A 22786-nucleotide genomic window follows, 5' to 3' on the forward strand; every position below is an offset into this window, starting at 1 on the left:
TGACTTCCAACTCTGAGAAGGGAAACCTTTCACTTTTGTACCCACTCTGTCCATCCACCCTGTGTCCAGCCTCCATGTGTTTCTCTCCCATCCGTCTGTACTTGGCCCTTACATGTCACCTATCTGGCTCCATGCATATTCTTCCTCTCTGTATCAGCCAGGCACTAATGTGGCACCTGCATGGTCCTCCTCTCACTTCTCTGTCCACACCTCTCCATGTGTTTTTGAACCAAATGCTACCCCTTCCTCTACAGTCCCATGGCCCCTTCCTGTTTCTCTCCCTTCCACAGGTCCATGGGTAAATTCACATTACATAAAAATCATTTTACATAGAGATATGCAGAACAGTTCACTTACATAAAGCAAGAACTGTCTATAATGTTTAATTATGCAGGAACAATAGGTTCAGTTCAACTTGTGAAGGTCTTTAAATGCCAGAGAAATTTGTATTTTATTTCAGAAGCCATATGGAGCCACCTGAACTTTCTTGAGGTAGGGAGTGACATGGATAGACCTATACTTTAAGAATATCAGTTTGACTGATGCTAAATGAAGTGAGGAGAGCCAAAAAAACATTGTACATGGCAACAAGAAGATTATGTTATGATCAACAGTGATGGGTGTGGCTTTTTTCAACAATGAGGTGATTCAGGCCAATTCTAACAGACTTGGAATAGAGAGAGCCATCTACATCTAGAGAAAGGACTATGGGGACTGAATGTAAATCCTAACAGTATTTTTTCACCTTTTTATTGTTTGCTTGCCTTTTTTCCCTCATTTTTTTCCTTTTTAACCTGAATTTTTTGTGCAGCATGATATGTTTGGAACAATTGTACATATTTCACCTATATTGGATTACTTGCTACCTGGGGAAAGAGAATAGAAGAGGAGAAAAATCTGAAACACAAGGTTTTGTAGGGGTAAGTGTTGAAAGCTATCTGTGTATATATTTTGAAAATAAAAATCTATTACTAAAAATTTTTTTAAAATATCAGTTTGGGTATTTTATAGAAGAAAATCTTTATAGAAGATTTTATAGAAAAAGATCTTCAATAGAAGAACAGAAATAAGAGACTGAAAGCAAGGAAATCAATTAGACAGTAGAATCAGATAGCACAGTCAACAAAGGTATACTTAAGAGTTGGTCATGTAAAAACAATGTAATGAGAGATACCTAAGGGAAAGGAAGCAAAGGTACTAAAGTAAGAGTAAAAGAACAACATTCACCACTCTCACCCCCTCCACCTCCCACACTGCCCCCTCACCCCTCCACATTGCCCCCTCCACCCTCTCCACCCCCGCCTCCCTCAAAAAAAAAATTAAAGAGCCATAGCAATAGTCACTTCCAAAATTAGGCAGCCTAGCAACTGCCTCACCACTAACACATACACTTGAGCCACAATCAATACCACCAAATCAGGGGAGTATAAAGACATGATACAACCTGATATGTCCAAAGAAGGTCTTAGATACAATAACCTCCAAATTATGTCAGGAGAAATCATTTCAAAGTAAAATAAATTATGTTTAAAATTATTGTATGCATATAACCTATATCAGATTGCTTGCTGTCTTGGGAAGGGAAGGGAAGAAGGGAGAAAAAATCTGAAACTTAAAATCTTACAAAAATGAATGCTGAAAACTACATATATTTGGAAAAATAAAATATTGAGAAAGTGAAAAAATGGAAAGAGAGAAAGTATTTAATACACCCCTAGTACAATTATTAATTCCCCACACAGGTTAGACAATATGCTAATAGCATTATCAATATAATATGGTACTAGAAAATAGCTACTCCCAAAACTTGGTACACTGTAGATGAAGTTCTCAGAAAGTTCTTGCTCTAGCTACTGCAGGAATTAGATTAATTCAGGTCAACTTAAAAAAAAAAAAAAGTCAAGTATTTTATAGGGAGAGATAGGATATGGCCCTTATACCTAGGGTTGGGTTTTTCTGCCACCTTGGAAATTATAGTCAAAAAGATGGTAGATTGCTGGAAGTTCTTAGCCTATAAGGTTGCAAGCACAGAAGAATACAGATATGCAAGAATCTTATCAGAAAAAAAATAAAATTAAAAAAAAAAAAGAGTGTTATCAGAAGGTAAAAAGTATGGCGTGGTGTCAGACAGGAAGAAAAAGAATATGGTAAGGGCAGTGCAACAATAAATCAATCAATAAGAATTTATTCAGCACGTGGGCGCACACATACACATTTAGCACCTTTTGGATAGACAATTAAGACTAGGCTCATTACTATAGAGATTTTTCTAATTACAAATAATTACCACAAGACAGTATTCAAAAAATGCTGCATTTCAGATGAAGCCTGGAGAAGAGGGCAGGAAAAAAACTCTTTTCAGTCTTTCATTCTGTCCTAATGCTTTTTTCTGACCTCAGCCAGACTGTTTTGTTCTCTGTAGTAAATAGGGAAAACAAGTAAATTTTTTAATAACTCTGTACTCTGGGTGTACAGAGAAGACCATTCTTATATAGCTATTTTGTTAAGCTAAATGTGAGGCTTTAGATTTATCCTCATAAAATTCTATTACTAGATTTAGCACCAGTTTATCGAGACCTTTTTGTGTTTACTTTGTTTAAAAAATGTTCCTCTATTAAAAAATCTAGGGTCTCTATAACATTATCATTCTGTTGAGATCTTACTGTCAAATCAGAATACTGTAATACAGACAGACAAGTAGATCTACTTTCATGGACTGGATGGTCAATTGGCAGGCATGTATGTCTTAAATGAAGATAACCTTTTTGGAATGTAGGTTGAACTCTGGGTTTCATTCAAATTCTAAAATTCTATGATCCTATATCTCTCATTTTCCCTCACTACTCTGAAACATGTGCAACTTAAAAACCATGCCATTTTTAATACTACATCCATACAGAACAGAATAAAACAAGCTCAACATTAGAGGATGTAGAAATTATACCATATAACTCAATAGCCCTGATTGATCTAAAAGAAAAGCCTGAAGGAAATTGGATGAGGAAGACTAAAAAGGAATCTCCTGACTCTTAAGCATATATGCCATAGAAATAAAATTGCTTCCTTATTAGAAAGAGAATGGTAAACACTTGTTCTCCATTTTTTTTTTTTTTTACAAACTGGACCATGGACCATGGTGAATAAAAACCTAGGTAGGTGTATTCTAATGCCAAATAAAAATAGGCTGCTGAGAAGCACAGCCAGACAACCTCAAATCCAGATTGGCTTTGGCTCCCAACACAGTCAAAGGGTCCTTGCTTTCCTAAATCGGTCACTGCCAACCTGGATTTGTTCTCCTTTAGGGCAATTGAGTGGAGTTACAGTAGACTTCTGAGTAGGTGGATATACTTAAAAACTAGCAATGAACACTCAACATGAATAGGACATCTGATTTTTTGATAAGGCTAAACAAGGACATGTGGATAGACAGAAGGATGCACTATGACCCAACGGTTAGTATAAACTCTGCCCTTTTTTCAGGTTATCATTTTTAATACTACAAAAAATCCTCTTCTCTCTCCTACAGCAGCCAAAGCAAAAATTGTATAATTACAATAATTATAACCATCATCACCACCACCTCATTTTTATCGAAAATTTGTGATTTACAAAGTTCTTTTCCCACATGAACATGGGAGGAGGAGATGAATGAAAAAAAAAGGTGGGAAGAGAAAGATGACCTGGGAGGGGAAGGATAAGTTACAGGAAGAGGAAGCAGAGGAGGAGAGTTGATGTTTATATTGTTCTACAAGATTTTTTAGGGTACTTTATATACATGATCATTTGCTCATCTCAATCTATGAGATAACAATTATAGTCATTTTTCAAATGGGGACATTTGAAAATCAAGACACTAAATGAGTTCCTCATGATCCCAAACCTCATAATCACAAGAGACATTGTTTCAACCCAGGTTTCTTTTGTTACCTCATCACTGCCACTACATTATCTGTCAAATATCTGGGAAGACACCAAGGCTCAAAGAGGGAAATCATTTGCTCAATAATATTAGAAGCAATGCTCAAGCCCATGTCTATTGACTCCAAATCCAGAGCTACAGTCCCTGGAAAGAAGCTTATTACATCACTTTTCACTAACTTCCAAAGTCCTAAGCTCTAAGTTATGAAGAATGAAAAAGTCTCTGAGCAGATAATAATTGAATAAATATTTGGAAGCTAAGGAATGGTCAGTAAAAACAAAAACCCCAAAGTGCAGAAATAATTTTTTTCTTTTCATTTTAGAACTCCAAATTTTCTCCTTCCCTCCAACCTTCCCCTTCTACACACTGAGAAGACAATAGGATACCCATTATACATTTAAATTCATTTAAAATACATTTCCATTTTAGCCTTATTGCAAAAAAAAAAAAAAATAGGCAAGAAAAATAAAGGAAGAAAAACATACTTCAATCCACCCAGAGTACAGTGTTATTAAAAAATTTACTTGTTCTCCCTAGTCCACAACAGAGAATAAAACAGTCTGGGTGAGGTCAGGAAAAAAAGCATTAGGACAGAATGAAAGACAAGTACCAAAATACTAAATTTTCCTTTCTCCATATGAGATTAGACTATGTAAGATGGATAACTTTTAAGGTCTCTTCCAGAATTAACATGTTATAATTTTGGTACTTGTGCATTGTAATCTGCATCCCAGGTGAAGCGGGCTGGAAAAAAACTCTTCTCAATCTCTAATTTCTGCACTTTTCCATGGTTTTTCTCTTTTGCTCTGATTTTTCTCTCCCAACATGATTCATAAAGCAATGTGTAATAAAAATAAATAAACTTACAAAAAAAAAATCGGTGGCTATTCTGAACTTCTCCATTTCTGGCAAGGTCACCACTATCCTCCTCATCTGCCAAATTCAGAACCTCAGGGACATCTGTGCCTGTTTCTTTTCTTTTCCCTCATTCTCTATAACTAATCAGATACCAAATCTTGTCAATTTTACTTACAAATTACATATTTTATCTGTTCCTTTCTCAGCAGTCAGAAAACATTACCACGCTATGGGGCCTTATCAATTCCTAAGTGACTTCCCAGTTTCCATCCTCTCTAGCTCTCCAATCACTTTATCCTGCATTGAAAAACAAACAAACAAACACCTCTATTTCTAAATTCATAGCCCAGGTTAAAAACCTTCCAAAAAACCCTACTGGCATTAGGATAAAATACAAACTACTTATATCCAGGCTTTTAAAGGCTTCCACAATCTAGAACTATTTATTTTTCCAGTCATATTTCTTTATAGTCTCCTCCAGATATTCAAAAATACTAACCCAAGTGAATTAATAAACTGTTCCCTCATATTGACATTCCAAATACTACGACTGCCAATGATGGGGGTGAACCCTGAAAATGTTCAAACTCTCCTCTGAAAGATGCCCAAGGCAGGAATGACATAAACTCAGTTCTTTTGGGGGGACCAAATGTGTATTCCTTTCTGGGAAGCTCCCAGACCCTGAGAAAAGCCTGCAAACTCCCAGTTAAGTGGTTTCATTCAATTGGAAATCTTGGTCAATCACCCTCCATTGAATTGCCACAAACAACTCTCAGTGGCTCAAAACTCTAAGTTAAGTACTCTCATTCAATTTTAAATTGAATTGAAAATTAGTCTCTCAGGAGTTGGCCCCTATTTCCAGGCCAAAGATCAAAGCAAGGCCCAATATATCTAGGGCTACATGCCCAGATATCTTTGCAGATTCTAAAACAGGACCATGCCCACTATTAAGAGATCTTCTTCTCAGTGTTAACTTTGCTATCTTCCTAACAGGACCTTGCCACTAAGAAGTCTATCTTCCTAGCAAAGCTGGCTTCTCAATGCCAATAAATCCCTTTTGCCACACAGATTTCAGGTTTGCGAATTCTTTCATATAGGACCTGATTCGACCAAAGGGGATTCCCCACCCCAGTTCTCAGACCTCCTCACTACCACTAACCTTATCATTTGCCCTTCATCACCCATAAGTCACTCCCTCAGACTCAAATCCTTTATATCATTACCTCTCAGGATCATTTATCTTCTTCCAAGGGTCAGCTCAGGTTCACCACTTCTACAAAAACATTTCCTGATCTTCCCAGTTGTCAAAGTTACTCCATCCTCTAATTATTCTATAATGAATTATCCGTGTGTGTGTATATATTGTTTCAGAAAAGTAGAATGCTTGCTCCTAGAGGGCAGGAACTGTTTTTGTCTTTGCATCTTCAATGCCTGGTGTATCATAGGCAAGAGGATAATTTATAAATAAAGCTATATTATGTAGGATACCATAATGTTCATCAAAGTCTAGCAAATTGAATTGAATGGCAATCCATTAGTTAAGCGATTTCTATAAATGACTGCCTAGACCCATAATTGTTCCTCTTAAAAGGTTGTCTAGGGCCTATATGCAGAAGTCTCTTAGTGAAATTAGTGTAGTTCCTTTAATATAAATGATGTTTTTAAACTGGTTTCTTCCTAATTCTCATGCAAATCTGCAATAATCTAATCAGATGGCTAGAGCTTTATAATTCTTAGATTGCTCACATCAGTTGTTGGTGATTTGGGTTTGGATTTTGGTTTTTGTTTTTTAAATGAATTTTTTCTCCCAGTGCTTCAATGGTACTGCTGCTTTCTGCTCAAGTCAATATTTCAAAAGTTCTCTCAGTCACTTTGAAATGATATAGTTCAATAAGAAAACCCAAGCCTGCACAATTGGGAAATCAATAATTTCCCAAAACAAAGAAATGAATATATGCTAAAAGACATTGCTAATCTCCCTTCAGTCAACAAAGTAGTAGCAGCAGATATGACTAAGCGGCATAGAGAAATATATTATATTATATATTATAATATAAGTATATGTTAATATATAATATATTATATTACTCTATATTATTTCCAAGCATTTTACAAGCAAAGCAAACTGATTCATTAAAAAGGCAGACCTTCACTAGAGCAAGGGACGTATCCAGTTGAAACAAAAGAAGCAAAAGTAAGTTCTGAAGGGTATCTACCACCATGAGACCAATTTATAAATTGAGCTTTGGGAGAAAGGAGGCATACAATTTTGACCAAAAATCTAAGTGCTCCTTAAATCTCTTGGTACTTCCCAGTTCTATACCCAATGATAGTATACTGGGGAGTTTACCTGAAAGAGGAAAGTGAGCCAAGATATTTTCCCCCCTCCAAATAATTTATTGTAGTAGAAAGCACTATGGATTTGGAATATAAAACTCTCAAACTAAATCCTGTTTTATTGATGTGATATTGATGAGGTCTAGATTTGGGGTACCTAAATGAAATTAGGCTTCAATTGAGGTCTAGTGGCAGGTTATGGGTAAAGGGAGTCAAATAGAGCTCCCCTGCCACCCTTCTGGATTCGGCACAAGGATATGGAGTTAAATGAGGTCTAGTAACGGTGCAAGAGTTCCCTGTAAAGGAATTTACGGACCGGAAAACCTGGATTGATAAAAAAGGTTTAATTATGGGCATAGGAAGTAAGGTTAAAGTCTAGTTAAGGAAGTAGGTGAGGATAAAGAGAGGAGGACACTGGAAACAGAGTTCCAGTGGACAGAGGCTCCATGGCATGCCAGGCATAAGGCTGCCATGTTTGGAACCTCTGCAAAGGGAGGATTTTAGTTTGACTCTTTTATAATGAGAGATTTAGCTAAAGGGTCCTGTGGGTGGAGTCCCAAGTTGGCTCCTCACTGGGTTTCAGTGAGGGCTAGAGTTTGCTTGGTGGGGATTGGGAAATCTGAGCAGATCATTAGAATGGGGGCTGGGACAGCCCATGTTGGCTCAGATCCCATAGGGGCTGGGAGAGCCCAGATCTCCTATTGGATTTCAAAGGGGTGCTTTTGACCAGGATTTGTGAATCAAAGGTCCTAGCTTCCTGAATTGATAATCCATCAGCCAGGAGGGGTTGGGAATCAGAAAGGAATAAATCAATCTGAAAAGACTAGTTTCTTAAAGGGACCACAACTGTCATCAATATGTATAATCCTGACTACATGACAATTTCCCTGTACCTCAGTTGACTCATCTGTAAAATAAAGTGCTTGGACAAAATGATGGTGGACGAAGTTACCTTTCAGCCAGGGATTTTAACTTTTTAAATCACAGATCCCTTTGAAATCTGATGAAGCTAATGGACATCTTCTCAGAAAAATGTTAAGTGCTTTTTTATAACACAAAATACACATGATAACAAAGGAAACCAATTTAATTAAAAATAATTTTTTTCCTATCCAAATCATAGACACTCTGCAATCTAACTAGAGACCTCAGAATCCAAGTTAAAAACCTCTGTTCTCAAGACTACGATTTTATGAAACCTCATAGTTCAAATTCATGCATAAAACAAAGATATACTCAGTGTGTGGCATCACATTTTATGATAACAAAGAATTGGGAACAAAACAGAAGCTTGTCAATTGGCAAATTGCTAATGGCTAAACTGTGATACATGAATGTGATCAAATATTATTTTTACAATAAGAAAAAATGTATAAAAAAGCACAAAAAGATCTATATGAATTGATATAAAGTAGAACCAACAAAAGCAATATATTCATAAGAATTACAATATGAATAGAAAGAATAACCACCAAAAATATTAAAAGTGAATGTTGCAAAGTTACAAGAACAAGAATGGGAGGCTTCAAAGAAAAGACAATCCAAAGGAGGCTTTCTCACTGTGCCCACCCCTCTGTAGAGGCAGGAGATCCACAATTAGGATAGACTGTACATATTATACATTTTCAATGCACTAATCAATTTCACTGCTTTTTTTTTTTTCTCTTGGCTTTAAAAAATAGTGTGTTATATGGAATATCTGTCTAGGAGGGAAAAGGGAGAGTAATACTAGAGAATATTTTGGCAATGTCGAAAATAATGAGATTGGGCAACACCAAAATGTTGAGGTTGGAAAACGAATGATGGGGTGTTGAAATCTTTACAAACTATTAAACCATTAGAGTTGATAGAGACAATATTTATCTAATTTGGCATGGTTCAATGATTGATTTGATCTTGGAAGGAGATGTTTTGGGCCGGAACTTGAAATAAGGTACTAAGTACAACTGATAGACAATAATGCTTGTGTTCACACCTCCCTTGAAGTTCTTGGGGTCAGAGGAGCACTCTGGGAGTTAACCCAGAATCCCATTCTCTCCAGAAGAAGGAGTTAACCTTTGGGAGATCATATATATAGAGGAAGCTCTTAGAGCTTGAAAGAATTTCTCTGGAACATTGACTGGAGTCGGAGAGGAGCACTCTGGGAGGAAGCCCACAAACCTATCTTTGAGTCAAGAGAGATTCATTCCATCTTCCAACTTGGTGCTGGCTGGAGGCTGAAGAAAGCAGAGGCAGAAGCCAAAGACAAAGCTGCAAGAGCTCTTGGAACCAAGCAGAGAGATAGGCCTGAGCTAACCGGGATATATTGAAGGACACAATAAAAGATCTGAACTTTTATCAGCTGGCTGCGATTTTGGAGTGATTATTTATTTGTAACTGAAACTAAGGCTGCCTCCAGAAAACCTCCCCGAGAAACCCTCTCTCCCAGAGAGAACTATTATTATTTTAAACAAGAGAAAAAACCCCAACAATGGGGTTCAATAGCAATTCCTAGTTCGAATACAAGAAGCAAGGCACAAGGCACATGTGAAGAGTTCATAATAGCTTTTTTATTGCCAAAAGTGTATTTATGAGAAGAAATTAGAAGCAAAATGAATTAGTAAAAGAGACACCAAAAGTAATAAATACAAAATAGATTTGAGAGAGCATATAGTTAGTAAGGAAAAGTGTTTTAACAATTAGCAATGAAAAGGACAAGTTCCCTAAGGGTACTCAAAATTAACCAGGAGAAAGACAATACTCCATGGGAGTACACCATTGATTCTAGCTAAATCTATAGAAGAGTTTAGCATCCTTAAAGAGTTAAGTTACAATAAGGAGCAAGGCACCAAGAGGCAAGGGGAAAGGGGAAAGGAGAAAGGCACCATGATGTAGAATATCTTGGTAGGCTAACCCCAATAGGGATTCAGCAAAGATGGCATAGGTCATAAACACATTTATATGGGAAATTTAACCTCAGGGGTTTGACATAATAATGGTTTTCTGATTTGATACAGTATGATAGGATTTCCCAAGACACCCACAGGAATGGGATTATAAGACTGAGATGATCCCCATCAGTGAGATACCCTGCTAGCCTTGGGGAGCATTATAATCTAAACAGTACTTCAGGCTTTCTCTGCCAACCCCACCTAGTTTCTCAGACCCTCATCAGAAAACAAGCTATCAAAAATTTATTTTAAAAAATAAATAGAAGGAACCCCTACTCCAAATACCCCATATTATATAAGAGGAAACATAGGCAAGAGAGGTTAGGTCTGTCCAAGGTCATACAGAGCATAAGGAAACAAGTGAAAGAATATGAGCCAGGGGATCAATGAAAAGAATCCTGAAATTAAATTTAGGGGGAATCCTGTGTGTGTGTGTGTGTGCACACGCACACGCTTCTGTCCACTGAAGAAACAGTTGGATCCTATGAAGAAAAAGGAAGAGCTTTCATTCTAAGAAAGGATGGTATATAGATGCAAAGAATGATTTGGAAACTAAGAGGAAAGAGAGCTTAAGAATAGAGATTGGTAGAGTGTTCAGGGTACCTGACATTAACAACAAAGAGGGCTAAGTGCACATCATGCACTCACTACATGAAGCTCAAAATAAATGTCATTCAAATTCTGAAGACTAGTCAAAAAATTTAGAAGTGCCTTTCATAGCTATAGAGGAGGAAGGTAATCAGCATTTATTAAGACCTACTAAGTGCCAGCTACAGTGCTAAGTATTTTACAAATATTATCTCATTTGATCTTCATAACAATCTTAGGAAGTAGATGTTATCATTATCTTCACTTTATTGTAAAAGAAACCAAGGTAGATGAAAGGTTAAGTGACTCCAAGACCAGCACTCTATCCACTGAGCCTAACTAGCTAGGTTCAACTTGGGAATGAATTCTTTTTTTTTTTTCCTCAATGTTTTATTTTTGCAAATATATGTGAAGACAGTTTTCAATATCTGTTATGTCACAGTTCTCTTTTATTGTCCTGACTCAGTTTCCCTAAATTGTCCTGCCTCGATTTCGCTAATTGTTCTGCCTCGGTTTATAATTGTTCTGTTCAATCCTGCAAAACTTCCCCTCCCTCTTTATCAGAATATTTGATAAGGATAAAGATCTTATATTTTAGAATATCAGAATGCCTCTCCCCATCCCAAGCTATCTGAATGTCAGATACCATCTTATCAAGATGCCTCTCCCCATCTCTGGTGCTCACCCCATCCTGTCAGAGTCCCATTCCCACTTTCAGCACCCGAACTCCGCCCCTGCCTCGCTCTACCCCCCGAGTCTGAGCCATGTGTATATATGCCATTGAGAACTCGCATTGTTTGCTAGATTCTTGGAGACAATAGTCTCATTCAGCCCTGGAACCAAACCATGGATCCATTTGGTCTCAGTAAATCTCTCCCTTTTAAATAAATTATTAAATACTCTCTAATCTCAATCTTGCCTCAATTTCTCTGGCATTACACATTCATTTTTGTAAAATTTTGTTCCAAATTATTCTCCTTCCTCTTCCCTCTCTACAAGACAACAAACAATCTGATATATGCTATTCTTTTAGAAATATTTCCATCTTCTGTGGAAAAGGAAGGAGTTTGTGACCAAAGAAGAACTGGAACTCATTACTAAATACCAAATAGATAATTTTGATTAAGTTAAAAAGGGTCTGTACAAACAAAACTTGTGACAACCATGCTAGCACCCAGGATACCCCAGAATCAGCCAGAGTCAGGATAAGCAAAACTCCTTAATCTTTATTCTTGATCTTTAGACTCAGGATTGAACAGGATGGAAGCAGAATCTCTGCAACCGCCTTCTCCCTTATCTACCACCAAAGAGTGACTCTGGCTCATCTTACTCCACCCCCTTGCCCCTCCTCCAATTTTCTGTATACACCAATCACTGAGCCAGCACAGATAGTGGAAAGGACCATTTTCCAAGCATATGCCCATTGAGTATTGTCCAATCAGTAGTTAGCCTCAAGTGCTCGATAGTCCTGACCTCAGTGCATTGACTCAATAGTTTCAGCCCTCTACAAAAGCTAATGCAGACAAGATTAAAAAGGGAAGCAATAAATTGGGAAAACATTTTTACATTTAAGGATTCTGATAAAGGACTCATTTCTAAAATATATAGAGAGAATTGATTCAAATTTATAAGAATTCAAGCCATTCTTCAATTGATAAATGGTCAAAGGATATGAATAGACAATTTTCAGATGAAAATATTAAAACCATTTCTAGTCATATGAAAAGGTGCTCTAAATCACTATTGATCAGATAAAAGCAAATGAAGACAACTCTGAGATAACACCACACACAATGTTGGAGGGGATGTGGGAAAACTGGGACACTGATAGACTGTTGGTGGAATTGTGAATACATCCAGCCGCTCTGGAGAGCAATTTGGAACTATACCCAAAGAGGTATCAAACTGTACATACCCTTTGACCCAACAATGTTTCTATTGGGCCTATATCACAAAGAGATCATAAAGGAAGGAAAGGGACCCACATGAAGAAAAATGTTTATGGCAGCTCTCTTTGTAGTGGCTAGAAACTGGAAACTGAGTGGATGCCCATCAATTGGAGAATGGCTGAATAAGTTATGTTATGGAATACTATTGTTCTGTAAGAAATGACCAGCAGGATGATTTCAGAAAGGCCTGGAGAGACTTACATGAACTGATGCTGAGTGAAATGAGCAGGACCAAGAGATCATGGTACACAGCAACAAGATAATTATATGATGATCAATTCTGATGGATGTGGCTCTTTTCAATGATGAGATGTTTGAGGCCAGTTTTAATAATCTTGTGATGAAGAGAGCTGTCTACACCCAGAGAGAAAACTATGGGAACTGAGTGTGGAAAATAACATAGCATTCTCATTCTTTCTCCCCCCCCCCCCCCCCCCCCCCCCCCCCCAAGGCAATTGGGGTTAAGTGACTTGCCCAGGGTCACACAGCCAGGAAGTGTTAAAAGTCTGAGGTCACATTTGTACTCGGGTCTTCCTGACTTCAGGGCTTGTGCTGTATGCACTGTGCCACCTAGCTGCCTCATTCTCACTCTTTTTGTTATTGTTTCTTTGCATTTTGTTTTCTTATTCATATTTTTTCCTTTTTAATCAGATCTTTCTTGTGCAGCACATATAATTGTATAAATATGTTTACATATGTTGTATTTAAAATATATTTTAACATGGATAACATATATTGGATTACTTGCCATCTAAGGAAGTGGGTGGGGGGAAGAGGGGGAAAATTTGGAACACAATGCTATGTAAGGATCAATGTTGAAATATTATCCATGCATATGTTTTGAAAATGAAAAGTTTTAATAATAAAAAAGAAATTTCCATCTTTGTCATGTTGTGCAAGAAAAATCATTCCAAAAGTGGGAAGAAAACACAAGAAAGAAACAAACAAAAAGATTTGAAAACACTATGCTACAATTTGCAGGTGAATTCATAACCTAACAGTTAAGGCCTAAACATGGTCACAAAAGATAAAGCAAATAAATTTGACGACTGGCATTTAAAAAGGTTCCAGAGGCATAGTTTCTGGGTAATTTAATAACTTTGTTAATAAGACCAGCACATTTTATTAATAAAAAGAATTAATAAAAGAAAGGTCATTTAGCCATCTCCCTTCGACCAAGACAATCATGGCAAGCAGGATTCACAGTTTATATACTCTTGAAACAATAGTTGGTCCATCAGACAGCAATCAAATTTATTCAGTTAACACAATGGAGGTGGGCTATATTAAAATGAAGTGCTGAACAGAGTTGGGATAGGGAATATATCTCTAAACGAGAACATTCATAGCTTTAGGCTATCAATTAAAAGAAGATATAACCCACCCAAATCTGAACAGAACACAATAATTTCCACCAGGACGTGGCCTTGAACAAAAAAAGTAGTCCAATCTCTTAATTATTAATGTCCTAAAGAGCAGAACTTAAATTCAGGACTCTAAGAGGGAATGTGAGAATGGGGAGGGATAGGGAATTCTGAATCTCCCCAAGATACTGGTTATTAATAATCATTTTTCACACCACATGAAGTTGAAAATTTTGGGATGAACAAAATTAAGGCAACTTGTATAAGAAGAATAGCAATAGATTTATTCTATATCTCCAAGTATGATAATCAAAATAAATAGGCAACTAAACACAAACATACCCAATAAATAAGTGGTCCAAGAATATGTATAATAGTTTTCAAAAGAATTAGAAATCATTAACCACATAAAACACCATTCCCAATCTTGAGATTTTACCTCACATCCCACAAATTGATAAAAAAAATAATTTAAAAAATGGGAAATCAATGTTGTAAGAGTTACGAAAAGACAAGAACACTAATGAACTGATGCTATGAAGTAATTCAACCACTGTGAAAAATAATTTGGAATTATTCTAAAAAAATGACTAGAATGTTTCATGTCCTTTAATCCAGAGAACTCAATGTCATACAAATTGTTCCAAAGATTGTTGTCATTGTTGGTGGGCATGATGGTATATGTATTTCATTCTCAAAGAGGACCAATGACTTCAAAAAGGTGATTATGTTGACTTGCAAGTAAATTGGATTTAACTAAGACAGGGCTATGCAAAATCACCAGCCCTACTCTTTCTTCCAGAGCCATCTTGGTCTGGTGGAAGTCATCCTGATCTGTTGTCCCAAAGAGTTCAATGATGAAAGCAAAGGTCCATGTGGCCCCCGCAAAGAGAGAAGGAAAACAAAGCCGGGAAGTCCACTGACTAAGAGAAAACAAAGTAGAGAAGTCCACTGGCTAACCAAACTGTATTGCATAAAAGTAATGAATATGACTGAATACTGATGAGCATAAGACAACTAAAGGAAAGTAGAGTAAGCAAACCCAGAAAAACAATATCAAGACAACTGAAAGAAAAATGAATAATAATAATAATAATAATGATAATAAGAGACAGCATTTAAATATTAAAGTAACTTTATGTGTTATTTTATCTTTACAATATCTCTAATGAGATGACTGCTATCTACATTTGAAAGCTAAAGAAACTGAGGCTAAGAGGTTATGATGAACTCCCAGGTTAATGAATGGGATTGGCAGAGAAAACCTGAAATACTGATAAAATTACTCCCTGAGACAAGCTGGGAAGGACACTGATGGGGATCAGTTCAGTCTTACATTATCACTTTCTGTGGAGATCATGGGTATCCCCACTTTGCTGTGTCCAGCCAGAAAACCAAGTTATGTCGAACTCCTGAGGTTAAATTTCCAAAGGTGGCTCATGTCATCTTTGCTGAACCCCTTTTGGGACAGTCTGCCATTGCATTCTGTCTTCTGGTGTCTTTCTTCTCATTCCTCCACCAAGCCTCATGATGTCTTACCTCATCCCCCTTCCCAATGCTTCATTGTGTTTTTCTTTTTATTATAGCTAACTAACTCTTTAGGGTGCTAAATTCCTCTATCAATTTAGCCTGCCGGCTAAGGACATGCTCTCACCTCATGGAGTATTTCCTTTCTCTTGGTTAACTGGGAGTTTCACTAGGGAACTTATCCTTTCCATTTCCATTGTAAATTGTTAAAAAAAAAATTTTCTATATGCACTCCCAAATCTACTTCAAACTTACTACTCTTGGTATTTATTGTATCTCTTCATTTTGTCTGTAACCTCTTCTCATAACAAACTCTTGCCAAAGAGAATAGCCACTGTAAATTCTTCACATAACTGAACCCCAAATTTGGAACCTCAACATTTGGTGCTAAACCCTGAACACGCCATTTGGTGCTGGAATGGCTCTCCTAAAACATACCATTTAGATTATCATTGGCCACATAGCTAATAAGTGGATTGGAATTGAGGTCTTCCTGACTCCAAGTCCAACACGCTAGCTGGGTATTGGAATATCAACATCTAGAAATTTTGAAAAAAAATTTAAAACAAGCAAAATGAATGCTGTGGAATTATAATGACCAAGGTGAGCTTAGGAAGAACTATAAATATGTACTTTTTCCACCCACTCTCTTTCTTTGAAGAGGTAGGAAGACTATGGATGGGGAACAATATATCTATTGTCAACTTAGTTGATATGTTGGTTAGTTTTGCTGAGCTCTTTTTTCATTCTTTGTAACTTAGCTCTTGGGGATTGGAAAAAGAGAAGATTATTTTGAAAAGTGTAGGTGATATTTTTTTTTTCAAAAAGATATCATTAAAAACATTTTAAAGTGACAGATCTGCTGTTTTTCCAGGTCACATATGTGGAACAAGATAAGCAACATCCCAAATAATCAATCAATCAATAAACACTTTTAAAGTACTCAATACATTCCTGATATTGTGCTAACTGCAAGCGATACAAAGGGAAAGCTGTAACAGGGCTACCTGCAAGGAGCTTACATCCCACTGAGGGAAATAACAAGTATATAAATTGGTACATGCAAGACACATAGATAGATAAGCTTAGAGGTGAAAGCACCAGAAAGTTTAAAGTCTGGGAAAGGCTGCCACCAAAAGATCATACTGCAGCTAAGTATTAAAGAAAGCCAAGAATTCTAAGAAGTAACAATTGTAGGGATATCAAGGTATATAGAGTAGTGAATTCATAGGTGAAGAGCACCAAGTAGTTCAGCAAAGCTGGAACACCATATGTATGAAGGAGTATATGTAACAAAATGGAAAAATAAGGGGCCAAGAAGTTGAAGAGTTAAAACGCAAAGCATTCCTATCTAAACATGCTAAGGAATCACTGTAATTTCCTAAGGGGTAGTAGGGAGAAACACAATATGGCCAAATCTAAAATCTAGGAAATTCATTCTGGCAACTATTATGGAAGATAGATTATCATGGAAAGAAACTTAAGGTTGGGAGTGAATTAGAAGACAAATGCAAAATCACTACAGGCAAGACAGGATGAAGGCTTGGACAAGGAAGTGGCAAAAGAAAATATAGAGAAGGGAATATTGTAAAGGAGGAAATAACAGGAGCTGACGACTGATGGGACTTGTGGCCCAGGAAGTTTGTGCAGCAAGACTGCAAAGTTGGATAATGGTATTCTCTATAGAAACAGGCAAGTCTGAAAAAGGTACACTTAGGAAGCAAATATAATGACATGTTTTGGACATATTGAGTTTAAGATGCCTATGAGATCCAATGAGCTTTTGGTTCTCTTGAACTTTAAGTTTACTTAAAGTTACTGATACAGATCGATCATTATGTAAGAATATATGCGCACACACACATGTATATATTTTAGGATAATAAAAGAAGACCACCACTCTGGATGTATGGGACAAAAACAATAGATGACTGTTTCTATTTTCCCTAAGAAAAATCATTTTTTGATTGCCAAGCACAGAAGAAAAATAGCTAATATGAAATTAAAACCCAAAACACATAAGGAGAAAAAAGAATTAATTATCCTTAATGAATTCAGACCTAGATAAAATACATCTTAAAGTATTTATTAAGTCTCTGTCAGTGGACTTTAAAGGGATTTTTAATGACTTTTTAATAAAACAATGTTACTTCCCAATGATAACTCCTCACCACTCAATAGAACCTTCCCAAATAAAAAAGTAGAGTTAAGCAAAATAAATCAACATATTGCATTTAAAAAAACAATAAGTAAGCAAGCATTTATTCATCATCTTTCTTTGTTTCTTTCCTTCTTTCTTTTTTTTTGCTGAGGCAACTGGGGTTAAGTGATTTGCCCAGGGTCACACAGCTGAGAAGTGTAAGTGAGGCCAGATTTGAAGTCAGGTCCTCATGACTTCAGAGTGGGTGCTCTATCCACTGTAGCACCTAGCTGCCCCTATTCATCATCTTTCAAAGATAGTTAGCTTGAATCTGATTCCTGGTAAATTTTTAGAATGTATTACTAAAGAAATAATTAGTGAACAACTAGAAAATAAAGAAAACAAAAAACCACTAGGGTTTCATCAAGAACAAGACAAGCAGAAGACTAATTTGATTACATTTATTAACAGGTAATTAAGACTGATAAATCAGGGAATGCTATAAATATATATGGTGGCTTACCTAGATTTCAGCAAAGCTTTTGACAAATTTTCTCAAGCTATCCTTGTGGACAAAATGGATACATATGAGCTAAAAGTACAGTGAGAAAAATCTGAAATCTGGTGAATGACTAGACACAAACAGTAGTTTGTTAATGGAGTAATGTCAGCATGTGAAGAGGTCTCTTTAGTTGTGGGCCCTCAGAGATCTGTCCTTGGCTCAGAGCTATTTAATACTTTTTCTCATGACTTAAGATAATAAAGGCATAAGTGGCATACTGCAAATGACAAATCAATGAGAGGGAAAGTTAACCCAAGAGATGAATAAGTGGATCCAAAAAAGACCAACAGGCTAGAAGGTTCGACTAAATATATTAAGATGAATTTAATAGGGATAAAAAACAGTGCTCAAAACAAAATTGATGTCAAAAGTACAAGAGAAGGCAGGCCACTAAATAGTTCATTTGAAAAGGATCTGGGTTTTTTAGAGGACAGCAGGGTTCAATGAGCCAAATGTATATAATGTGGCAACCAAAAAAAGAATGCAAATTTAGGCTGTACTGAAAGGTAGGGTGATCGAAAATAGAGGTAGTCATTCATTGTCCCATTATGCTCTACATCATGGTCAGACCCCAGCTGGCATGTCAAGTCCTAGGAAAAATTTCTTTCAGGGTGTTACACTCTATTCAGCAGCCCTTGAAAAATAGCACTGCAGAGTTACTGTCTTTTCTACTCATGACTGTGAATGTCTCACACTATATGCGCACTTAAACACTTTCTTTTAGGTGAGACCGCTCCTAAAATAAACCCTAAAAGTAAGGAAAATCACTTCCAGGAACAAGAAACACAAAACAAGGCTGCTTATTTGAATTCAAAAACTGATAAATTGTTTCAGGAGTGTCTTGGTGATACAATGACTAGGGGAATGGATGAGAAAAGATTTCCAGGTAGATTGTAGATTGAAGAATGTTGCCACAAGTTGTTGGTACACTCTCTGAGGTCTGAGACCACAGGAAACATGACGAGTTTCTTCCCCATGAACACAATACTGACTACAACCTATTTCTATTTTTCATATCTAGTCTTTATTTCCAGGGAAATCCAGTTTCCTTAGACTCTGGCATAATATAAGCAACTCCTTGCTTCAGCACATCCTCAGGCTATTATAATGGGTTTAGGAATACAAGGTTAGGATTAAATTCATGGAACAAGAGAAGTGATAGAAACCTCAGGAGGTCATCAAGTTGAATGCCTAGCTTTCTGATATACTATAGACCAACCATTTACCTTTTAAAAAATCACTAAATAAAATTCCTACAGTAACATCCTTAGTTACCTGAGTCTCAAAACCATTATAATAAGAAAACTTTCTAAAATCTAAAAAAAATCTGAATTCTTCCTTGTTTACATTTAACTCTATTCTTTCAATCTCTTCTGAGTGCAAAGAAAGAACTAATGACTACTATGCAAGTTTTTACCTCTATGGTCACAGAACTTATTGAATCTTATATTTCCTTGAAAGTTTCACGTCAAAATGATTGGGGAAAATAAGACTGGTCACATGACTACCTACTGGGACTGCTAATTTGAGTCAAACCTGAGGATTAAGCAGGTGAAATTTTCCCTACTTAGTCTATCAAGCATGGAGTTCGCAGGAGTCTCCAGTGGGATGAGCTATTCTCCTTCATTTGAGTGAATTCCACTTCCCCAGAGGAAGACAGTTCTCTTGATTGCTGCCAAGAAGATTTCTGAATGTAAAGTTCATAATTACATTTTGATTACAGAAGGGGGGAAGGGGATAGTGGACCACAGAGAGTGAATGCTCATCTAAGAGGTTCCAATTTACTGCAAATTTATGTCTCCAATGAACCTCACAGCTTGTTAGCCACTCCAAATATGCTTTTGCTGAAAAGAGCCTTTCTTTAATAACATACTTCCATCTGTAAACACTGAGACCTTTCCAACATGAGACACTGAGCGTGTTCCAAGGCCCTGAATTCTCAAGCTTTCTCCTCCACCTCTACTTTTTTCAGTACATCTAAAGAACTGTTCAGGACAGAGACACAACAAGGTAAGAACACACCAGGTATAAAAGGGAAATAAAGTCACAGAAGTGCTTCACCTCAGGTTTCTGAGATTCAAATTCAATTTCTGACTACTGAGGATTCCTGTAAAAAGATAGGTCTATAGCCTATTAGACAGCTGGAAAGAAAACTATGGAAAAGAAAAGTTGTCAAGGACTTTTGAGATGCTACAAGACAAGAGTATAGGTACAAAGTTCAATAGAAAATTAAAAATAGGATTGTGATCAACTTTTTTTTTTAATTATAGCTTTTTATTAACAAGATATATGCATGGGTATTTTTTCAATATTGACCCTTGCAAAGCCTTCTGTTCCAACTTTTCCCCTCACCCACCCTATCCCCTCCCCTAGATGGCAGGTAGTCTAATACATATTAAATATGTTAAAGTATATGTTAAATACAATATATGTATACATATTTATACAGTTATCTTGCTGCATGAGAAAGACCAGAAGATAAAAAAAACCTGAGAAGGAAAACAAAGATGTAAGCAAACAATAACAGCAAGAGTGGAAATGCTATGTTGTGGTCCACACTCATTTCCCATACTTCTCTCTCTGGGTGTAGCTGATTCTCTTCCTTATTGAACAATTGGAAGTGGTTTGGATCATCTCATTGTTGAAGAGAGCCATGTCCATCAGAGTTGTCGATCAACTTTTTAAGACTGAAGTCAACAGATTTATCCCAGATGTCAGAGCTTACATGTTAAAAAGGCACAATGAAGCTCTTTCCTATTTCTCTATTAATAAAAACACTTTTTCTGAGGAAGACAGAGGAGACATTCATCTCTGTTTCGTCAAAGTATTCATCTCTTTTGACAAAATATGGCCTTTATCATTTGCATTTGCAGGGGAATGTCACATGGAATCATGCTGTTGTCCAACTATGATTCAAGACTCAACCTTCATCTCCCCCTCTACCACCCCCCCCTGAAAATCAGTACTACAAAAAACGGGAAAAATAAAGACAGAGGAGCTTCAGGATCCAACATGTTAGTTAGCCCCTGAAATATAGGTTCACCCAGTATTAGCTACGTCCCTAACCATCTGGACTTGCTAATTCATCATTGTTCCATTATAATAATTGCCTGTGGACTCAGCACGAACTATATTCTTACAAATGTAGCAAGATGGCACAGTAAACACTAATGACAGCTACTGCACAGGGAAATATAGTCAGCAAGGATGCAGTAAGGAGCCATTAACAATGGACCACTGATATAACATTGTTGCCATCATCAGCGCTTTCAATGCAACCTTGCCCCAACTACAAGGAAGAGTCTGGACTGAGTATTATAGCAACATCCTCCTGCAATATTACAAATGTCCCTTATTATCTGCAGAATGTAATTCACATAAATGAGAATCAACTGATCCTACTTAAAGTATCTTGTTCTCCTTTCAAAAGAGTATCCAAAGGGAAACTCAGGACAAAGAGGAAAATGAAATGGGAATTAATTAATGTCACACACACACACACACACACACACACGCAGAAGCATGCATGCACATCTAGGTATGCTTGATGTATGAGCACAACCCTTCTCTATAGAACCAAAGAAAAACCACCATCTATCCAAGTGGGCTCAGCCAGAACACTTCCCCATTCAATAGATAATAATGATACAACAGAGCAGACACACCACAAATTCCAGATATAAAATGGTAACTGATTTTCTTTCCCTTCTTCCTCCTCAAAATCCAACTATTCACACTGGATTGAAAGTAGAGAAAAAAATTCTTTCTTTCTGGGCAAATATTCTACACAATGAAAAAAAAAGACAAAATCCAGAGAGATTAAAAGAAAAATGCATTGACCTAGGGGGTTTCTTACCCCTAAGTGTATGAAATGAAATCTAAACCCATTTCATTTGTCCTTTGCCCACACCTGAAGATTAAAGGGAACCTGAGAGCTGCTTCCCTCCCTCTGGATCCACAGTCCTCTTAAATGGTAACAAGAGTTGGAAGAAATGGAAGGAAAGTTGAGTTTTTCAGTTTCAGTCTCACTACATGATTTTCTCTGGACCCTAGGCACAGGCCAGTTTAAAGGTTGAAGTTTCCTCTTCTTCAGGGGATACCTCCCATCTAAAAACAATGTCCAGCTCAAAGGTGGAATCTGACTTTTCACCTGGAACACTGGCACAGGTCCCTTTAACCACTGAATAATTCTGTCCTGCACCAATGCTCAGGACTCTCCAGTGAACAATATTTCAGCAGCAAAGAGCTGAACAGCAGAGACCAAAATAGCATTTGCCAAGTGAGGCACATGTCCCTGCCTCTCCTGTGCTTCAGAACTGCAAGGAAAGAAAGTTTTCAATCACTTGCTTAGAAAGCACAGCCACCCACCACCTGCCTGCCAGGGCACTTAAGTACTAGAATTTCTGTGCTGCTAGATAATGAACCTTCCCTTAACCTCCCCCTCCCCACCAGAACCCGCCTCACTCACAGCATTGGTCCCCTCCTGCAGGCCAAAGAGAGACTGTTCTTTTCAAAACTGGACTCTCAAGATCAAAAAGAATATGCAGGCTCAATTCAAAGTACATTTTTAGGATTGGTTTGTTTTGGGTTTTCTTTTTGGTCAAATCTCTTT

At 37.0% G+C, this 22786-nt stretch overlaps 1 protein-coding gene across 4 annotated transcripts in view; it reads right to left on the reverse strand.

The window, feature by feature from the left end:
• The window catches only part of SIL1 (SIL1 nucleotide exchange factor), a 328425-nt gene that overhangs the window by 169097 nt on the left and 136542 nt on the right, over nucleotides 1-22786 (reverse strand). The gene's annotated exons all lie outside the window — the stretch shown is intronic.

The sequence above is a fragment of the Sarcophilus harrisii genome, chromosome 2 (genome assembly GCF_902635505.1).
Source record: "Sarcophilus harrisii chromosome 2, mSarHar1.11, whole genome shotgun sequence".
Classification (NCBI taxonomy): domain Eukaryota; kingdom Metazoa; phylum Chordata; class Mammalia; order Dasyuromorphia; family Dasyuridae; genus Sarcophilus; species Sarcophilus harrisii.